This window comes from Sapajus apella, unplaced genomic scaffold (assembly GCF_009761245.1).
Source record: "Sapajus apella isolate SASKATOON/1434 unplaced genomic scaffold, GSC_monkey_1.0 scaffold67, whole genome shotgun sequence".
In the NCBI taxonomy this organism is placed as follows: domain Eukaryota; kingdom Metazoa; phylum Chordata; class Mammalia; order Primates; family Cebidae; genus Sapajus; species Sapajus apella.
Window position 1 is genome coordinate 5,483,861 of NW_022437007.1, and position 21,349 is coordinate 5,505,209.

The window sequence follows — 21,349 nt, forward strand, 5'->3', positions numbered from 1 at the left end:
ATAGCCCTTTGGTTGCATCTGTAACCAATTTTTACTCTATAACATATTTTGCTGTTCATTATGAATCCAACCTTACTTGCCCTACCTATTGTGTTCAACTCTTTCCTACCACTCCTTGCTTCTTCCTAACTCTACCCATTCACAAAAATGTGATGTACCAAAATGGTACTATTCCCTTTACGATTTTTATGCTCATGGCTTATGACTACCTTAAACACAACCAATTAAATCAGTCCTCCCTCATTTATAAGGTATCATTTTTATAAAGCTATTAAACAAGGTTGGGAACCCATATCCCTTTGATCATCCGCTCCATTAACACCTCCGTCCCTGACAGCGAGACACTGCCTCATTTGACACTCTGTTTGATCTCATGTTATCCTCTCTGCCCCCAACAAATCCAATAACCCACAAAATGGATCTGGAATTTTTGTGCTTTCCTGGTTATCTTTTTGTGAACATAGTGGCTTCCCATGGGCTCACAAATGTGTGGATAGGTGGAGGATGGGCAGCACTAGCCTTCTGGGCTATTTTACCTCACTTATAGTAGTGCTAAAGCAATAACCACTGAATTAACTCCAAACACTCATAAAATTGAAAGAGTCCTCTCAATAATTGATGATTACTCCAATGGAAATCCCTCCAAATATGAAGACAACAGCTACAGGCCTTGACAAAACTGTGCCCTTCCTGGTGATCTTAATCCCAGTAAGGGTGCATGTCTACTGACAATTTTTGGATCTTTCCTAGGCATAAGGACCTCCTGGCATGAATACATAATGTGAAACCACTCCTGTACTGTGATCCAAATTGTGCAATCCATTTCTAGGACAATCGGGGGGGGGGGGAACCTCTTTATACACTCTCTTGCTCATGTGGTCCCTGACAACTGTATTGGTTTAGACTATTTACTAGCTGCTTAAGGATCAGTCTGTGCACTTGCAAATTAACTCTTGCTACACTTGGATAAACACAACCCATCAGGTTGAATTACAAACTTCTAAAATACTAAAATTAGCCAAAACTTTTAAAGCAATACCTTCACAGGGATTTCCTCATAGTTTAATCTGAATTTTTCTGATCTTTTTATTTGGCTTCATAAAGCTGTTGGCAACATCCTCAGACCAGAATACAGCTATTACTACTTATTATCTTCCTGTTAATTCTTATTTTCATTCTTTTTAAGACTTATAGTGTCCATATTTCTCGTTGCTGCCAAGCCACCCAAGATTTTCACATGATGATCTCACACTGTATAGACATGGTTGATAAATTGTGTGCCTCTTCTAATATAACACCAGTCACCATGGATTGAATTCTAACACCTTGTTAAAATGGCTCAATTGTTACTCAAATTTGGCCAATGTCTAAAGCCTGGATTCACAATGGCTTTCAGCAAACCTTCTTGGAACACAGCAGTCTAGAAACAGGTGCTTCTAGCTCGAAGGCAAACAACAAATTTGTGGCTGACCAACCAATAATTGATCAGCAAGCCTTCTTTATATTAGATCTTGATCAAAAGGGAGAGACATGAAATATAATACACAAAATGGTGTCATTCTGGTTCTGAGCTCTAAAATTGAGGCAGGAAGCCATTCTAAGAAGGACTGCATGAATGTCCTGCCAACTTACAAAAAAAAGCAACAACAACAACAAAACTTGCCTTCAACTTTTGAACTGGGCCAAACTACAACGATCACAACATCCTGGAAGGCAGCTGAATTTTGCCAGCACTGCAGCTCCAAAATTGCAATAATCAATAAACTCTGGACTCATGTACTAAACCAGCCACCGTCACCAATGGTAATCCTTTCAAGGCAATGTCTGTAATCACCCTTAGTTTGCTTTTGATTTTCTCTTAAAAACTCTCTCTTCCCTCTCTTTAAAACACAATTTAGCTCTAGCCTAATCTCTGTCTTCCAAATTGCAAATTCCAAGACCCCAATAAATTCTCTGTCTTACTGCATTATAGGCTAGTCTGTTGCTTCTTTGTGGTTGATGACATTAATGGTTGGTAATTCTGGGTAAGAAATATACAAGAGTTCATACTATTCCCATAACTTTTCTGAATGTTTAAAGTCATTTCAAAATAAAAAAAGATATGTGTGTATATATAACAATATAATACCAATACCAAGTAAGTGGTATAGAAATCCATTAGATGTCAGAGAACTGAGGACAGTAAGGTGGGTACAATATAGGATCTGAGACATGAGATGAGATCTAAAATATGGAAAATTTTCTGGGAAGCTAAGAGCAGGCAAGGACATAAACATGAAGAAAATAGCCTTCACAAAAGCAACAGTCAGGAATGTGCACAGTATGTTCAAAACAGGATGAGTAAAGCTGTGTGGCTAGGTAATAAATATGAAAAATTAAACTGTTTGACTATTTATGAAAAAACAACAAATCATTTCATGGAGCAACAAATTATCAATATCAAAAAAAACAGTGCCTATAGATACACATAATTCCTATGTATACATATTTAATGACTTACTTTCAGCCAAACGTTAAGGCACTTCACTGTACTGTCTTTTTACTACACTGCTTTCTACTCTATGACCTAAACTCCTGAGGCTAGAATTCAGGCTTGCCTTGGGAAAGTTGAAATAACACGTTCCAACTAAAATTTATTAACACTTGATTGCTATGATAAGCAATTTGTTCTTCTATTAACATAAAGATACCTTATTCTGAAACTGTATCAAGAAACTGTAATCATATTGACAAACTAGGAAGTTTAGACACAGTGATGCCTGTGTGTAAATCTTGACCTGCCAAGACTGTGACCTCACATACCTTGAACCTCTCTAACTTCAATTTCTCCTCTGTAAAGTGATTAAAACCACAGTTTCCCCTCAATTTGTTTGTATGAAGATGACCTCGAAAAAAGGCCTGGTACATGGAATAAACTCAATATTATGATTATTAGATAGAGTCTCTATAATTCAAAGAGTACCCAATACATATTACTCCAAGGTAGAAATGGGCAAATTATTATAGATAGGCTTGACCTACATTGCTGTAGCTATAGAGATATTTTTAAGGAGGGGCAGCATTAAAATGTCTGCATAATACATTTACTCAATAATTTGCAAGAAAAGCAGTGGAATCTTGAATAAAAACATACTTTCAAGTATGGTCGAAAACTGCTGATCTGTAGCCTACCTGAGCTATCTCAGGGTAAATACAAATTAGAAAAGAAAAAGCAATTCTCACTGACAACTGATGTAAATATATATCTCAAACTATAATCCTATAATTTTATGTAAAGAGTTTTAACTTTGTCCTTCTCATGGAAGACACTGTCAGCCATTATTCCCACTCTGCACATCCTCTTCCTAAATATTCCAAACACTAGAATTCCAAAGTAAAGAAGTGATAAAGTACTTCTGCAGGCAAGATGTCTCTGAATTACAGTGAGGTGGAAAGGGAAAAGATGCAGGTGCGAGTTGTCTTCAAATTAAGAAATGGTTTTGAAACACATTTTTAGTTCAGATTTAAGACTCTGTCCCAGAAATTTTTATTTTCTCCCTGTAGCAATGATATTCTTTAGCTGAATTGTTGCAAGGGAGAAAGGAAGGTTGAAAAGCATCCAAACAGAAATTGCTTACAAATGCTTGAAATACTGCACCAAATCCCTATTTAATCACCCAAACAGATTTTAAGAATCAGTGTCTTAGCCATTTTCCACAGCTGTTCAAAAAGCCCCACAGCTTACAGTGCTCTGTCAGGCAGAATTGAATTAGTCGTCACCTCCTTGAGTAAAGCAGAGAGTTTGGGTGATGTAGGTCAGAAAACAACTCTTGTATAAACTACTTAGTGCTTATTTGCCAGATTCAATGGATGTTCTTGAGTTAGACTTGGTAAATTTGTGTTTGTTTGATTTAGTAGCGCTATAGATGGAATGTTTGTGTCCTCTCCCTTATGCAATTTGTTGCAATTCTGTTGTTGGTAAGGCACCCAGTCTATAAAAGTTTGTTATGGCAACTCCAACAAACTAAGACAATGAATAGAGGTGTGTTTTCAAGGTGAAAAAAAAAGTGTTAAATTAATGGATACCTTTACATGAATAGCCTGGTTGCATACTGCTCATTTTTGTGCACAACATGAAGATCTCCACACCAAATGTGATAGTTAATTTTAGGTATCAACTTGACTGGAATAAAAGACACCTAGAGAACTGGTAAAGCATTATTTCTGGGTGTGTCTGTAAGGGTATCTCCAGAAGAGATAGGCATGTGTGTCAGTGGACTGAATGGAGAAGATGTTTCCTCATTGAAGGCAGGCACCATCCAACTGTCTGTGGCCCCAGATAAAACAAAATGGCAGAGGAAAGACAATGTTTTTCTGTTGTCCTTGCTCCTGGGACTGGGACACCCTTATTTTGCCCTTGGACATCACCAGGCCCTTTCCAGCCTTTGGATTCTGAGACTTAAACCAGAGGTCCCCAGTTTCTCAGGCCTTCAGCTTTGGTCTCAAAGTTACACCATCAGCTTCTATCATCCTGAGGCTTTTTGACTTCAACTGGGTCATGCTACCAATATCTTAGAGTCTCTGTATTAGCTCATTTTTATACTGCTATGAAGAAATACCCAGGACTGGGTAATTTATAAAGAAAAAGAGGTTTAATGGACTCACAGTTCCACACTGCTGGGAGGCCTCACAATCATGGCAGAAGGCGAAAGAGGAGCAAAGGCATCTTACATGGTGGCAGGCAACAGAGCATGTGCAGGGGTACTGCCCTTTATAAAACCATTACATCTCGTAAGACTTATTCACTGTCACAAGAACATCATGAGGAAAATCCACCCCATGATTTGATTACCTCCCACCAGCTCTCTCCTGTGATATATCCAGGTTATGGGAACTACAATTCAAGATGAGATTTGGGTGGGGACACAAAGCCCAACCATAACAGTCTCTAACTTATAGATGGCCTGTCATGGGACTTCTCAGTCTCCATACTCACATGAGCCAATTATTCTGACAAATTTTCCTTATTTCTCCAAATACGTACAAATATATCCTATTTGTTCTATCTCTGGAGAACCCTAATTCATATTTTGGTACTAGGAGTGGTTCTAGAGGAACAGAATTTTAAGGATGTCTTTTCTTAAATGGTTTTGGGGTTTCTGGAATTGGCTCTCAAATCTAATTATACCTAAAAATGTTAAAGATTCTATTTCTAATAATAAAGAAAGCTCTTATAATCCAAGGCATAAACTGTTTATAGAGATAAGCAAAATACTGCACTTTATATTTCTAATCAACCACTTATAAGAGGCAAGGAACTTGGAGACTCTGTATAAGATACATTTAAATATTTGTGGAAAAGTAAGGAATATACTGACTTTGGTTGGTTGCTCCTAATCTTCCTGGACAAAGTGATGAAAGAAAGGAATAGCTCAGGGATTAGAGTTCCTGGCTCCAGCTCTTCAGAAATATCCTAAGAGCTTCTATGTATATCCTGAGGAAGAATCTTTTCTCCAGTAGCCACAGGGCTAAAAAATGCTGAAAACAAAACATAAGACCTCCTTATGCAGTTGGCTGAATTATAATAAAAGTTGAACTCACAGCCTCAAAGAGTCTACTGTTACAGTAAGTGCATTGGTTGGGAAATAATGAGATCCTGTAAGTTGGGATAAGGATGTCTGAGAAGACCCTGATAAGAATGTGGATACTAAGCTTTGAAACTCTGACGAGTCTTGTTTGCCAGTGAATACGGTGTCCACATCCCCAGTGGCAGTATCTTCCCCACCCGCAAGGATATTAGCCTTTCTGCCTTTGTCTGAGGAAATTAACCCTGAATTGCTGAAGAAAACAGTAATGGCCTTCCCTGAGGTGTCAAGAAATACAATGCTGATTCTCATCAAAACCCACCCCCACCACTATACTGTGCTTTTAGACCTACAACTAAACTCAAATTCCAGCAGGCCCTCAAGGATGAGGTACAAAGTGTGACCCTAGAGGCAGCACACTTCACTCCAAAAGAACCCCTTGTGTTTTCAAATGTGTACAAACAGATATTCACTATGATAATGGATATTTAAAATGTGGGATAATAGTGGAAGGAACATAAAGTTGGATCAGGCCAAATTTATTGACATGGCCCACTAAACAGAGATTCTGCCCTCAATTTTGCAGCTTAGTGAATTAGGAAAGATACTAATACTTTGTTTGGTTGCTTAGCTAAAACACTGATCAAAAGATGGCCCAGCATAAGCGAGTTGTTGATGTGTGATCTCCCTTCGTTTACCATAGATGAAGGGACTCAAAGGCTTAGGGAGACTTGAATGCTAGCATGTATTTATCACTTAAAACTTACTCACCCACACTGAAAGAGTACAGAAGATACACCTTTCACCAATACTTTAATAGGTAGATTTTTGAGGGGAGCTCCAGCATTCCTAAAGAGCTCCATGATTGCTTTTTTCATAGCTGAACCTCACAGGAGGAACAACAATAACTCAATTGGAAACCTCAAATGAAATGGAAATAATTGGATCCTAGGGTGGCAGGGACCAAGTAGCAGCACTCAACCATCAAAGGCAAAGTAGACATATTAATCATTACTATAATAGACAGCAGAGGCAAAGCAATAATCAGACTTGTCTGACTCATGTAAATATATGGCATTAACTAGTTAATTATTATATTCCTAAAAGTGAAATATATAGAAAGCCTGCTAAATTCTTTCTGGATCTGTATAAGTGGAGAACTTTCAGGTAAAGCAAACAAAAATTTAACTTGAGTCATAAAAACAGAGGATCATGACCCTTCAATCAATTTCCAAACTTGAGCCAGTTTTCAGACACAGACCTCTTGAATCAAGGGGAGGCCAGATATCCTTCAGAAAGTACTTTGGTACACTACTGAAAATTTATACTGTTAATATTTCTACCATCCTTCTCCTAGTGGACCTATGGCCCTATACCAGGGTAACTATGCACTGGGAAAACGGAACAATCAGAACTTTCAGAGACTAGTGGACACTGACTATGAACTGACATTGATTATAAGAGACCTGAAATGTCACTGTGGCCCTCCAGTTAGAGTCGGGGCTTAGAGAAGTCAGGTGACCAATGGAGTTTTAGTGCAGGTCTGATTCAGTGTGCCCCCATATCCATTCTGTGGTTATTTCTCCAGTTCCAGAACGCATAATTAAAATGGACATGTGGTCATCCCTTTGTATCTATGAGAGATTGGTTCCAGAACACCCTGAGAACAGTAAGTCCCTAATATAAAATGGTGTCATATTTGCATATAACCTATGCACATCCTCTTGTATACTTTAAATCATCTCTATATTACTTATAATAACTAATACAATATAAATTCTATTAAGTAATTATCATATTACATTATTTAGGGAATAATCACAAGAATGGAAGTCTATGTGTGTTCAGTATAGACACAACAATCCTTTTTAAAAAATATTTTTGATTGGTAGTTGGTTGAATTCATGGAAGTGGAACCCACAGAGAGTTGGTTGTACTTAGCAGCTGGCAGAATTGCCATGTGGTTCCCTGATTTATGGAGTAAGCATGACTCTGGTGGTAAAGGATGAATGGAACCCATTAGAGTTTCCTCTACCTAGGAAAATAGTAAATAAAAAACAATACCACATCCCTAGAGAGATGGCAGAGATTACCACCACCGTCAAAGACTGGAAAGATGAAGGGTAGTGATTCCCACCTGTATTGATTAATACTGAGTGTCAACTTGATTGAAGGATGCAAAGTATTGTTCCTGGGTGTGTCTGTGAGGGTGCTGCCAAAGGAGATTAACATTTGAGTCAGTGGACTGGGGAAGGCAGACCCACCCATAATCTAGTGGGCACAATCTATATATAATTCTGATTGAAGACTCTGGCAGGACCTTACAGGTTAATTGCAGTGGAGGCCCTTATTATTTTGGACCAAGGCCCTGCATGCATGCACGCATATATATATCCGATTAGTTCTGCCTGTCTAGGGAACCCTAATACACCACCACATCCCCACTCAACTCTCCCATTTGGCCTGTGCAGAGAAAGATGAATCTTGGGAAATCACACATTAGAGTAAGCTTAACTAAGTGGTGACTCCAAGTGCAACTGCTGTACCAGATGTGATTTCATTGCTTGAGCAAATTAACACATCCTAGCACCTAATATGAAGCTATTGATCTGGCAAATACCTTTTTTCCATACTTGTCCAGAAGCAGGTTGCTTTCAGTTGGTAAGTCCAGCAATACACCATCATTTTCAAACCTCATGGGTAATATCAACTCTTCAGCTTGATGTCATAATCTCGTTCACAGGGATCTCAATTGCCTTTCCTTTCCATAAGATACCACACTGGTCAATTACATTGATGACATGCTAATTTGTTCATCCTGCTGATGATATTGTTCTAATTAGTGAGGATGCAGTAGCAACTACTCTGGACTTACAGATAAGACATTTGTGTGACCATGTGTGGGAAATAAACTTGACTAATATTTAGTGAACTTTTACCTCAGTGAAATTTCTAGGGATCCAGAGGTATGGGACATGTCAAGATAACCCTTTGAAGGTGAAGAATAAGTTGTTGCATCTATCTTCTCCTACAACCAAGAAAGAGGCACAATGCCTACTGGGCCTATCTGGATTTGGCACATGCCACATTTGGGTGTGTTACTCTGCCCCATCCACCAAATGACCTGAAAAGTAGCTAGTTGTGAATTATACTCAGAATAGGAGAAGTCTGTAACAGGTCCAGGCTGCTATACAAGCTCCTCTACCACTTGGGCCATTGGATCCAACATTCCCAATGGTACTTGAGGTGTCAGTGCCAAACAAGAAATCTGATTGGAGACTTTGGAAGGCCCCTGCAGGTTAATTGCAGTGGAGGCCCTTAGTATTTTGGAGCAAGGCCCTGCCAACACCTTCAGGTAACTACTTTCCTTTTGAGAGACATCTCTTGGCATGGTACAGTGCCTTAGTAGAAACTGAACTCTTAACCATGGGCCACCAAGCTACCATGTGGCCTGAGCAGCCTATAATGAATAGATGTTTTCTGATCCATTAACTCATATGTTTGGCCATGTACAGCAGCAACGCATCATGAAATGGAAGTGTCATACACATGATCAGGCTCAAGCAGCTCATGAAGACACAAATAAGATATATGAGAAAGTGGCCCAGATGCTCATGGTTCCTCCTCCTGCTATGCTACCTTCTGTCTCTCAGGCTCTGCCTCATGGGGAGTATTCTATGATCAGCTGACAGGAAGAGAAGACTAGGCCCTGGTTTACAGATGGTTCTGTATGAGATACAAACATCATCTCAAAGAGGACAGCTAGAGCACTGCAGCCTCTTTCTGGGACATCTCTGAAGGATGGTGAAGTGAATCTTTTCAATAGGCAGAACTTCAGGCAGTGTAGCTATTTGTGCACTTTTGTTGGAAGAACAAATGGCCAGACATGAGCTGACATACTGTTTCATGGATTGTGACCAAAGTTTGGTCAGAAGGTCAGGATCATGAAACTGCCATTACAAAATTATAACTGAGATGGTGAAAGAGATCAATATGGAGACCAAACGAACTCCATATTGCTTCTAACCTCTAAGCTATCTTTGTTCATTCCTGAGTGTAGACTGAATTAACTTTGGGAGAAATTTTGTTTATAAGTTAGCTGTGAAACAAAGACAATTAACAGCCCTTTCCCAAAACAAAATCCCTTCCCACCTGGGGACTAGATTGCCTTTGCAGGACTAACAAATTAGCCAAAGGATTAGATATTATTGCTTAGGAGTCATGCAGCTGGAGGCTGCAAGATTCTAAACCTCCCCAAATTGCTCCTGGGGATAAAACTACTATTGTAAAACCTAAGATTAGTGCTTGAGATCTTTTGCAGACTCTGCACTCGATGATCAGCTGGCATCACCCAGATCAATATACTGGCTCATCTGATCTCGTGGCTCACACTTGGAAACTGACTCAGCACAAGAGGACAGCTTTGACTCACTAGGATTTCATCTCTGACCCAACCAATTAGCACTCCTGACTCACTGGCACCCCACCAACCAAATTACCCTAAAAAACTGATCCTCAAATGCTTAGGGAGGCTAATTTGAATAATTATAAAACTCTGGTCTGCACAGCCAGCTCGGCATGAATTACTTTCTCTATTGCAATTCCCATCTGGATACATCGGCTCTGTCTAGGCATCTGGCAAGGTGAACCTGTTGGGCAGTTACAATCTTTACCAAAAAAAGATTGGAAAATTGGCGGCAAAGAAATTTGGATAAAAGGTACGTGGATAGACCTCTCTGAAGTGCAAAAGCTATGAAGATATTTATGTTCCATGTGAATGCTCACCGAAGGGTGACTTCATAAAAGGAATACTTTAATAATCAAGTGAATAGGATAACCCTTTCTGTGGATATCAGTCAGCCTTTTCTCCAGCCACCCTATTCATCACCCAATCAGTTCATAAAAAAAGGGGCCATGGTAGCAGAGATGGAGGTCAGATGTGGGCTCAGAAACATGGACCTGCACTTACCAAGGCTGACTTGGTTACAACCATAGTTGAGTGCCCAATCTTCCAGCAGCAGGGACCGACTCTGAGCCCCCAACAGGATACCATTCCACAAGGTAATCAGCCAGCTACCTAGCACCAGATTAACTACACTGTACCCACCACCATCATAGAATGGGCAGGATTTTGTCCTCACCAGAATAAATATTTACCATGTATGTGTGATATTGTGCTGGCCTAGAGCCAGAACCTGAGCAACGCCATTTTATAAGATAAAGCTGTGTTTGGCTTCTGTAAATAAATCTGCTAGCTTGCTCTGAAAAATGCCCACTGTGTAAAGATGCTTACCTTTTCTTATCAGTACCAGAATAAGCAGCCCAAGCTAATGCCATCTTGGCCCCTGCGACTTGTAATAAGTAACTAAGGTCTGTAATTTTCACCCTACCCAGATAATGTGTAAACTAACATTTATCTTGACTTCTGTAAACCACTTAAGTAACAATTGGAGTGACAAAAGTCCCCTGGCCCTTGGAATGTCCAGAGCCCCCCTCACACTCGTCTCTGCCCAGGAGGTGACTTATAGAATCCACTAGCCCTTGGAATGTCTGAAGCCCTTCATCCCTATCCCTGCTCCTCACCCTCTGGGTCCTAAAACCAGGATATGGTTTTTCAGCTTAAAAACCCTGCTCTCCCTGAGTTCGACACCACAGGTTGGAGAGACATGAGTCTTCTGTGGTCACTGGCATAATAAAGACCCTGCAATTTGGCATACTTTTGTCTTGGTGTTAATTTTCTATGCTCGGTCCGGTATAACATATGAATTTTTCTCCCTGCAAGTAATGCTTCCACCAAAACTACCATCCATGGATTTACACAATTGTTAACTGTCATCATGGTACTCCACACAGCATTATTTCTGACCAAGAAACTCACTTTACAGCCAAAGAGGTTTAGCAATGGACTCATGCTCATGGAATTCACTGGTCTTTTCACCTTTTCTATTATCTGGAAGCAGTTGACTTGACATAATGGTGGAATGGCCTTTTAAAGACACAGTTACAATGCCAGCTACATGATAGTACTTTGCAGGACTGCAGCAAAGTTCTCCAGTAGGCTGCAAATGCTATGAATCAGCATACAAAATATGTTGTTGCTTTTCTCATAGCCAGGATTCATGGGTCCAGGAATCAATGAGTAGAAATGGGAGTGACACCATTCACCATTTCCTCTAGGGACCCAGTAGCAAAATGATTACTTCCTGTTCCCACGCCTTTATGCACTACTTGCCTAGGGGTCTTAGTTCCAGAGAGACACAAAAATAATTCAATTGAACAGAAAGTTAAGTTACCACTCAGTCACTCTGGGCTCTTATTCCCTAAGTCAACAGGCTAAGAAAGGAGTTACAGTGTTGGTCAGGATGACTGAGCCAGGCTACTGGGGGGAAATTGTACTACTCAACAATGAAGGTTAAAAAAAAAATAGGATGTCTGGAATGTAGGAGGTCCCTTAGGGCATCTCTTAATATTATCATGCCCTGTGATTAGTGTCAAAGGGAAATTACAACTACTTAACCCAGGTAGGACTGCTAATTGTCCACATCCTTCAGGAATGAAGGTTTGAGACATCCCATCGGGTAAAGAAACACTACAAGCTGAGGTGATTTCTAAAGGCAAAAAAGAAATACAGAATGGGTAGTTGAAGAAGGTAGTTATTGTAAACCAAAAATAAAACTCAGCCGCCAACTGGCTGGATGGATCTCTCCTCTCAGCCAAAGGGATTTCAAAGAAACTGAATGAAACTAGTTCAGAGCATGATGGGAAGAGGGATTGAGACATGCCTCATTCTGCCCTCTTCTCTTTGAAATTCATGCACAATTAGCCAGCATTAACATAAAAACAGCAATCTTAAGACTGACAAACTATCTGGAGCAATAAGACACCAAATTTCAACCTGACTCCAGTATAGCATTACCTGATAAGTAGCAAGCCCTACAAGAAACCAATGTATTTTACCCAAAAATGTATTTCTTTGACATATTTTGAAATGGTCCTCCAAAGCTGTCTCTTGTGGGGAAAATCTACATTCTGTGCAGAATCCTCTCTCCTTTCCAGGTCTTTTCCTGATCCAGGAGAGGTTTAACTAAGAGCCTGGCACCTTTTAAGGCCTTATTAGAGATATTCGTCATCTATGATCTCTGAAGACTGCTACCTGGAGGCTTCACCTTCATAACAAGAACCTTGGCTTTCACAACCCACCTTATCATAACCCCAAGCATTTCTTTTTGCTGACTTCAAGTCTTTAGGCAAAACTGAACTCTTTCAACCAATTGCCAATCAGGAAATCTTTGAATCCACCTATAACCTGGAAGCCCAACCCCCTTGAAATGTCCCACCATTCCAGGCCACAAAAGTATATCTTGTATTTATTGATTTATGTTTTACCTTTAACTTTTGTCTCCCTAAAAATGTGTAAAATCAAGCTGTAACCTAACCACCTTGGGCACGAGTTCTCAGGGCCTCGTGAGGCTATAACATGGGTCATCATGGTCCTCATATTTGGCTCAGAAGCTTATAAATACCAACTGTGACTATGTGACCAGTTAAAGAAATGAGGACTGTAATTGTCATATTTTCTTATTTTGTTAATAGGGGTGTGTGTGTGTGTGTGGGTGTGTGTACTCACATTAAGCAAATTCTTTGCTTTCATTCCTCTCTTATTCCCTTATGTAACATAAGATTTGTTGACTTTATAATGGTACTTGAGAATTATTCATTTTATATCATAGTATTTAAGTAACAGGATATCAGAAGAAGACTTAACATCACCCAAGAATGTTACCTCCTTGTCTGGGGAAGGGATTATTGCATTTTTTGTTGTATTCAGGATACTTGTATCCTGTTTGGTGGAACTATTAACTTGTTATTGTCTTTATTTGGAGATTAAGTATGTTTTAAGGAGATACATGTGGATACAAGTTAACCAGGAGTGGAATTGTAATGGTTAATTTTAGGTGTGAATTTCACTGAATTAATAAATATGTGGAGAAACAGTTGTGGGTAACCCCCCATATAGGCACCAAGGAATGAAAGCTAAGCAGAGCCCTGGCACAGTTAGGGCTTGAGGAATATCTCACTTAACAGTGTTACTACTCAGCTATTTCCTTTTATATAATCCTTTACATAATCATATATTAGTTTATAGAAATATGGCTTGAAGAATCCCTTTATATAATCCTCTACATATAATCATATAATAATTGATAGTATGAGTGCCTAAAGAATATTTCCCTACATATATACCTATAATTATATCTTAGTTCATAATCGGAGGGATGCCTAGAGTGGACACAGTACAGAGCATGAATTAAGGGAAAACAGTTATACCAGGACAAGAATCCATAGCCCAGGCAGCAGCGTTCAGTATCATAAAGATACCCGCTGTATGGCAGGCTTGGGGTGAGAGCCACTCCTCCTGATAAAGGAGTTGTAGGACCTTGCTCCAGTTCTTGTGGAAGGCTGCCCTCAGAACGGCAATCCACCTTGGTGACTGTGAACTTTATCAGCTCTTGCTACTGTACTGCTTGAAAAGCATCTTCCCATAGAATCCATTGGAACCTGCCAGAAGGTGGCGGTAACCTTGACAGTTCTGTCACTGCTATGTGACTTAAAGCATCCTCCCATAAATCTTCTTAGAAGTAGTTTCCCATAGATAGAAGTATCGCACACAGTACCCTCTTCACTTCACACGGCCCACCTTCAAGCCTCGGTGACCTAATGGGGGTGGACCCCTTACTGCACACGGCCCTTGCCTTTGTGGGAAGAGGGCCCTTGCCTTCGTGGGAACAGGCCCCTTGCTGCACACTGTCCACCTCCTGGCCTAGGTGACCTAATGGGGGTGGACCCTATGTTTTATTTCTCACGACCCTATCACTAGGGCAAAGGATATGAACAGACACTTTACAAAAGAAGACATACATGAGGCCAACAAACATATGAAAAAATGCTCATCATCACTGGTCATCAGAGAAATGCAAATCAAAACTACATTGAGATACCATCTCTCGCCAGTTACAATGGCAATCATTAAAAAATCTGGAGACAACAGATGCTGGAGAGGATGTGGAGAAATAGGAACACTTTTGCACTGTTGGTGGGAGTGTAAATTAGTTCAACCATTGTGGAAGACAGTGTGGCGATTCCTCAAGGACCTAGAAATAGAAATTCCATTTGACCCAGCAATCCCATTACTGGGTATATAGCCAAAGGATTACAAATCATTCTACTATAAGGACACGTGCACACGAATGTTCATTGCAGTATTGTTTACAATAGCAAAGACCTGGAACCAACCCAAATGCCCATTGACGATAGACTGGATAGGGAAAATGTGGCACATATACACCATGGAATATTATGCAGCCGTCAAAAACGATGAGTTTGTGTCCTTTGTAGGGATATGGATGAACCTGGAAACCATCATTCTCAGCAAACTGACAGAAGAGCAGATGATCAAACACCGCATGTTCTCACTCATAGGCGGGTGTTGAACAATGAGAACACATGGACACAGGGAGGGGAGCACTACACACTGGGGTCAGTTGGGGGGAAATAGGGGAGGGACGGTGGGGGGTGAGGAGTAGGGGAGAGATAGCAAGGGGAGAAATGCCAGATGTAGGTGATGGGGAGGAAGGCAGCAAATCACACTGCCACGTGTGTACCTATGCAACAATCTTGCATGTTCTTCACATGTACCCCAAAACCTAAAATGCAATAAAATAAATGGGAAAAAAAAAAAGAAACCCATTCTTAACATAAAAAAAAAAGGTGATTTCACTCACTGCCCTGCCCCCTAACCTATACACAGTAAATACTCATGCTTCTGGACATTCAGGGCTCGCCACCCTCACCAGCCTGGACTTGCCAGCCGCTCGCCGCTTATAGGTGGCGTGGTCCCCCGAGCCCAGCTGCATTTTCTTTGTACTTCTGTGTCCTGTCTCTTTATTTCTCAGATCCTGCGCCTCAGCACAGCATAAGGCTCACCCCATGACCTTGTGGGGCACTCAGCCCTACATCTAGCACCCAACGTGCCCTACAAACAGTAAATCATTATTTCTGGGTATATCTGTGAGGGTGTTTCCAGAAGAGATTGGCATGTGAATTAGTGGACTGAGTAAAAAAAAAAAAAAAATTCACCCTCAACGTGTGTGGGCACCAGCCAATCAGCTGCAGGCACAAATAGAACAAAAAGGCAGAGGAAAAACAAATGTGCTTTTCCTTCTCTCCTTCAGCTAGAACGCCGTTCTTCTCCTTTGTCTTAGATATTAGAACTTCAGTATCTCGAGGCTTTGGACTCTAAGACTTAAAAAGGGGCCCTCAGTCTCAGGCTTTCAGCCTTCAATTGAGAATTACATTATCAGTTTCCTTTATTCTAAGGCTTTTGGATTTGGACTGGGCCATACTACTGGTATCCAAGGGTCTCCAGCTTACAAACAGACTGTTAGGGGACTTCTCAGCCTCCATAATCACATGAGCCAATTACCCTAGTATATCTCCTCATATATCTACATACCTATACCTGGCTCTGTCTCCCAAGAGAATCGTGATAACCAAGAGAGATCTTTGGATACTGGAATGTCCCTGAAAGTAAGGGAATGAATGAGAGATTCTCTCAGCAATTGCTTGTCTGTAAAAGATTTTATTTCTCCTTTACTTATGAAGCTTAGTTTGGCTGGATATGAAATTCTAGGTTGAAAATTATTTTCTTTAAGAATGCTAAATATTGACCCCAAATCTCTTCTGACTTGTAGGGTTTCTGCAGAGAGATCCACTGTTAGTCTGATTGGCCTTCCTTTGTGGGTAACCCAAGCTTTCTCTCTGGCTGCTCTTCACATGTTTTCTTTCATTTCAATCTCGGTGAATCTAATGATTATGTGTCTTTGGGTTGCTCTTCTCAAGGAGTATCTTTGTGGTATTCTATTTCCTGAATTTGAATGTTGGCCTGTCTTGCTAGGTTGGGTATGTTCTCCTGGATAATATCCTGAAGAGTGTTTTCCAACTTGGTTCCATTCTCCCCATCACTTTTACGTACACCAATCCAATGTAAATTTGGTCTTTTAACATAGTTCCATATTTCTTTGAGGCTTTGCTGATTCCTTTTCACTCCTTTGTCTCTAGTCTTGTCTTCTCATTTTATTTCATTAAGTTGACTTTCAATCTCTGATATCCTTTCTTCCATTTGATCAATTCTGCTATTCATTCTTGTGCATGCTTCACAAAGTTCCCATGCTATGTTTTTCAGCTCCATCAGGTCATTTATGTTCTTCTCTAAACTGGTTATTCTACTTACCAATTCCTCTAATCTTTTTTCAAGGTTCTTAGCTTTCTTGCATTGGATTAGAATATGCTTCTTTAGCTCAGAGGAGTTTGTTATTACCCACCTTCTGAAGCCTAACTTCTATCAATTCATCAAACTCATTCTCCAACCAGTTTTGTTCCCTTGCTGGCAAGGAGTTGTGATCCATTGGAGGAGAAGAGGGATTCTGGTTTTTGGCATTTTCAGCCTTTTTGTGCTGGTTTCTCCCCATCTTTGTGGTGTTATCTACCTTTTTTCTATGATGTTGGTAGCCTTCAGATTGGGCTTCTGAATGAACATCATTTTGGTTGATATTGAGGCTATTCCTTTCTGTGTGTTCATTTTCCTTCTAACAGTGTGGCCCCTCTGATACAGGTGTGATAGAGTTTGCTGGAGGTCCACTCCAGATCCTGTTTGCTTGGGTATCACCAGCAGAAGCTGAAGAACAGCAAAGTTTGCTACCTGTTCTTTCCTCTGGAAGCTTCATCCCAGGGGAGCACCTGCCAGATGCCAGCCGGAACTAAGGTGTATGAGGTGTTTCTTGGCCCCTACTGGGAGGTGTCTCCCAATCAGGAGACAAGGAGGTCAGGGACCCACTTGAGGAGGCAGTCTGACCCTTAGCAGAGCTTGAATGCTCTGCTGGGAGATCAGCTGCTCTCTTCAGAGCCATCAGGCAGGGATGTGTAAGTCTGCTGAAGCTGCACTCATAGCCTCCCTTTTCCCCAGGTGCTCTGTCCCAGGGGGATGGGGGTTTTATCTATAAGCCCTTGACTAGGGCTGCTGTCTTTTTTTTTTTTTTTTTCCGGAGATGCCCTGCCCAGAGAGGAGGAATCTAGAGAGGTAGTCTGGCCAGAGAGGCAGTCTGGCCACAGAGGCCTTGCTGAGCTGCTGTGGGCTCTGCCTAGTTCGATCATCTGGGTGGCTTTGTTTACACTGTGAGGGTAAAACTTCCTACTAAGCCTCAGCAATGGCAGATACCCCTTCCCCCATCAAGCTCAAACATCCCAGGTCAACCTCAGACTGCTGTGCTAGCAGCAGGAATTTCAGTCCAGTGGATCTTAGCTTGTTGGGTTCTGTGGAGGTGGGACCCACCAAGCCAGAACACTTGGCGCCCTGGCTTCAGCCCCCTTTCCAGGAGAGTGAGCACTTCCGTCTCGCCAGCATTCCAGGCAACACTGGGGTAAGAAAAAAAAAAAATAGCTTGATATCTCCCTAAACAGCAGCCAGGTTTTGTGCTTGAAACCTAGGACCCTGGTGACGTAGGTACCAGAGGGAATCTCCTGTTCTGTGGGTTGCAAAGACCATGGGATAGCACAGTATTGGGGCCATAATGCACCATTCCTCAGGGCTTAGTCCCTCACGGCTTAGTCGCTCACAGCTTCCCTTGGCTAAAAGAGGGAGCTCCCCAAACCCTTGCACTTTCTGGGTGAGGTGATGTCCCACCCTGCTTCGGCTCACCCTCTGTGAGCTGCACCCACTGTCCAACCAGTCCCATTAAGATGAACCAGGTACCTCAGTTGGAAATGCAGAAATCACCTGCCTTCTACGTTGATCTCGCTGGGAGATGCAAACCAGAGCCGTTAGTATTTGGCCATCTTGCCAGCAACTCCTCAACATTTTTTTAATTTCCCTATTCATTCTCCTTATGCCTATCAACCCTATTAACCACCCTCCCTCTCTTTTCTCTAAGAACAGCCTTCTAGTTGCTACATTGTATTTAAACCATAAATCGCTCAACCATTAGACGTATTTCTTAAAATAATTATTTGATGCTTTAGCCTATGCAAGGTGCTCTTGAAAGACAAACACAGGAATAAAAAAAAAAATTCCTGCCCAAAGAAGACAACCCAGTGGAAAGCATGATGTGATAAATGCTAATCTGTACCATGAATGTTATACTTTGGAATCACAATATAAACATGCTGATATAATTGTTTGTCAAAATGGGTTCTTTCCTCCTTTTTAAATTTCTTGGCCATTATACTAAAGACTCAGCAAATCTCAGTTCTGAAAAGAAAACTTTTTTACAGCTTTTTTAAAATGTAAAAAGATAAAAACAATGTTTTGATATACTAACTGAGAAACATGAAGTTACTCAAACGGAGGGAGGGAGGGAGGATGGAAGGACAGATGGATGGATGGACAGACAGACAGAAGGAAGGAAAGACAGATGAAAGGACTCCCCAGGGATCTGTCATGTGTCACAGTTGGCTTATATTCTGTAATGATGGGATAACCCTTTGAGTGCTGACACTTACATGTCATCAAATGACATCTTTTACAGGCACTTTTAGAGCATTTTCATATACTTCCTATACTCATCTGATGGCCAGAATTATGAAAATACTCTTTTTACTGAGTAGACTTTTCTGTATTTGAACATGTTAACTCCTTACAGCATAGCTAAAACCTCACATATCACTTAGCATGCTGGAGATGAGGGCAAGAGCTTTTTCATATACTTGATTTTTTCATTTTATCTATGTACTATCTTTTTACAAATTGAAGACTAGAGTATAAATTTTTGATTCACATTCTACTTTGAAAACTGAGAGGTTGATATGATGGTGGGTGAAAATATTTCCCCCAGGACTTCAAGCCACAGAGCCATGGCACATTCCCAGATAATGAGGTCTCTAGATAAGTATAGTGGCAGACAAAATAAATGCATCTTACATAGCATGTCTGGAAGAAATACCTAAGCCCTTGAATTTTTCAAGTGTCTTCAGTAAAGTCCTTGAAAGTTAACCCATGGAGACAATTTCTCACTTAGCTTAAAATGTTAAAATCAGTCACAATGTTTTCGTGGAAGCTAGGTTGATAAGTTGGCTGGTATGGAACTTTCCGCCTATTACAAGAATAAATATTTACTGAAAAATCCAGCCATTGTTTGAGCAAGGTGTACAACTTTGATATTTTTGTCAGTGGTCTGGAGTTTAGAAAGTATTTTCCCATGACTGTTGCAGAAAGAGGAGACTGTAAAGAATATTACCTTAAAATAAAGATGTCTCCACTCTTAGAAAAATATAACAGGACAACTCATTTTAAATTATGTTAAAAGAATATCAACATAATCAGTTGCATTATTTTGTCAAATATTTGGCTCTAATTTATATACTGTTAAATTCCAATAAGGATTTAGGACATTTTACAAAGACATATTAAGTTTAACAAGAAATTAAAACAAAAAAAAACAAAAACACCAGTCCGATTCTGGTAAAGGTATGCAGAAATGGAACATGTCATGCATTTTAAAAGGGAATGTAAAATATTCAACATTTCTGGAGGGATATTTGTACCAACATTTAAATGTGCATACCATTTGATTCTGCAATTCCATTTCTCATAATTTATCTTAAAGAAATAAGAGTGTGAGTAAACAAATATGATTTATAAATATGCTTGCTGAATGTTGCATAATAAAGAATATTGAAAATAATAAGAATCTCTAATAATAAGAGATTGAGTGAATAATGACGCATCCATATAACAAAATGCCATTTAGCTTTTACAGATACCCACAATATTTTGTTGAGTTAAAAAAGCAGATTATGGAATAGAATGTGTGGCAAAACTACATTTATGTAAAATGTATTCATTATAGGTTTATACTTACAGAAGTGTCTTGAAAGATATCAAATAAAATTCCTAACAGCAATTATTTTTTAGGAGTGAGATGAAGGACGGTTTGTCCCATATTACTTTAAAATAAAGATGTCTCCACTTTTAGAAAAATATAACAGGACAACTCATTTTAAATCACATTGAAAGAATACTTCATGACTTTAGAAAATGCTCACAACCAATTTTTAAATTAGAAAAAGCAGGTTCCTAGCCAGTGTAGACAACATGACTGTGATTTTCTAAATGTAGTCATACAGAGAAAAAGTTTGTGTCAAAATGTTAGTGATGCCATTTTCATGGGGAAAACTGATCCAAGCTGCAACTTGAGAGACTAGACTAGAAATTCACTTGCCTCCATGAAGCCCTGGTGATGAGTACAAGGGGTTTTCTTCTCTCACCTGTATACAAGTCACAGCAACAGAAATAAAATTGCCACTGATGAAAGAGCTGCCCAGAGAATAGAAAAGAGAGTCCTGTGCGGTCTTGGCGGTATCCAGAAATGAAGAAAACCTGAGGGGACAGTATTTGCAGCAACCTGAGGAGTCAGATTAAGTTCAAGATCAGACTGACAAGAAAAGTTATACATATTGAGAGCTTACTACATATTAGGGATTCTGCTAAGAATATAAATATAAATTATATATATATATATATATATATATATATATCAAATATAAATTATCTGCTTCATCCTCAAAAAAACCTTAGGAATAGAATATTCTAACGATTTCCATTTTTGAGATAAAGAAGTCAAGACTCAAGAAGCCAATGCTAGCAAGTAACTAGTGGGTGACAAAGCCCAGAACAGAATACACAGCTGCCTAATTGCCAAGACCATGGTTTTTTAACCATTTTATGCATATGA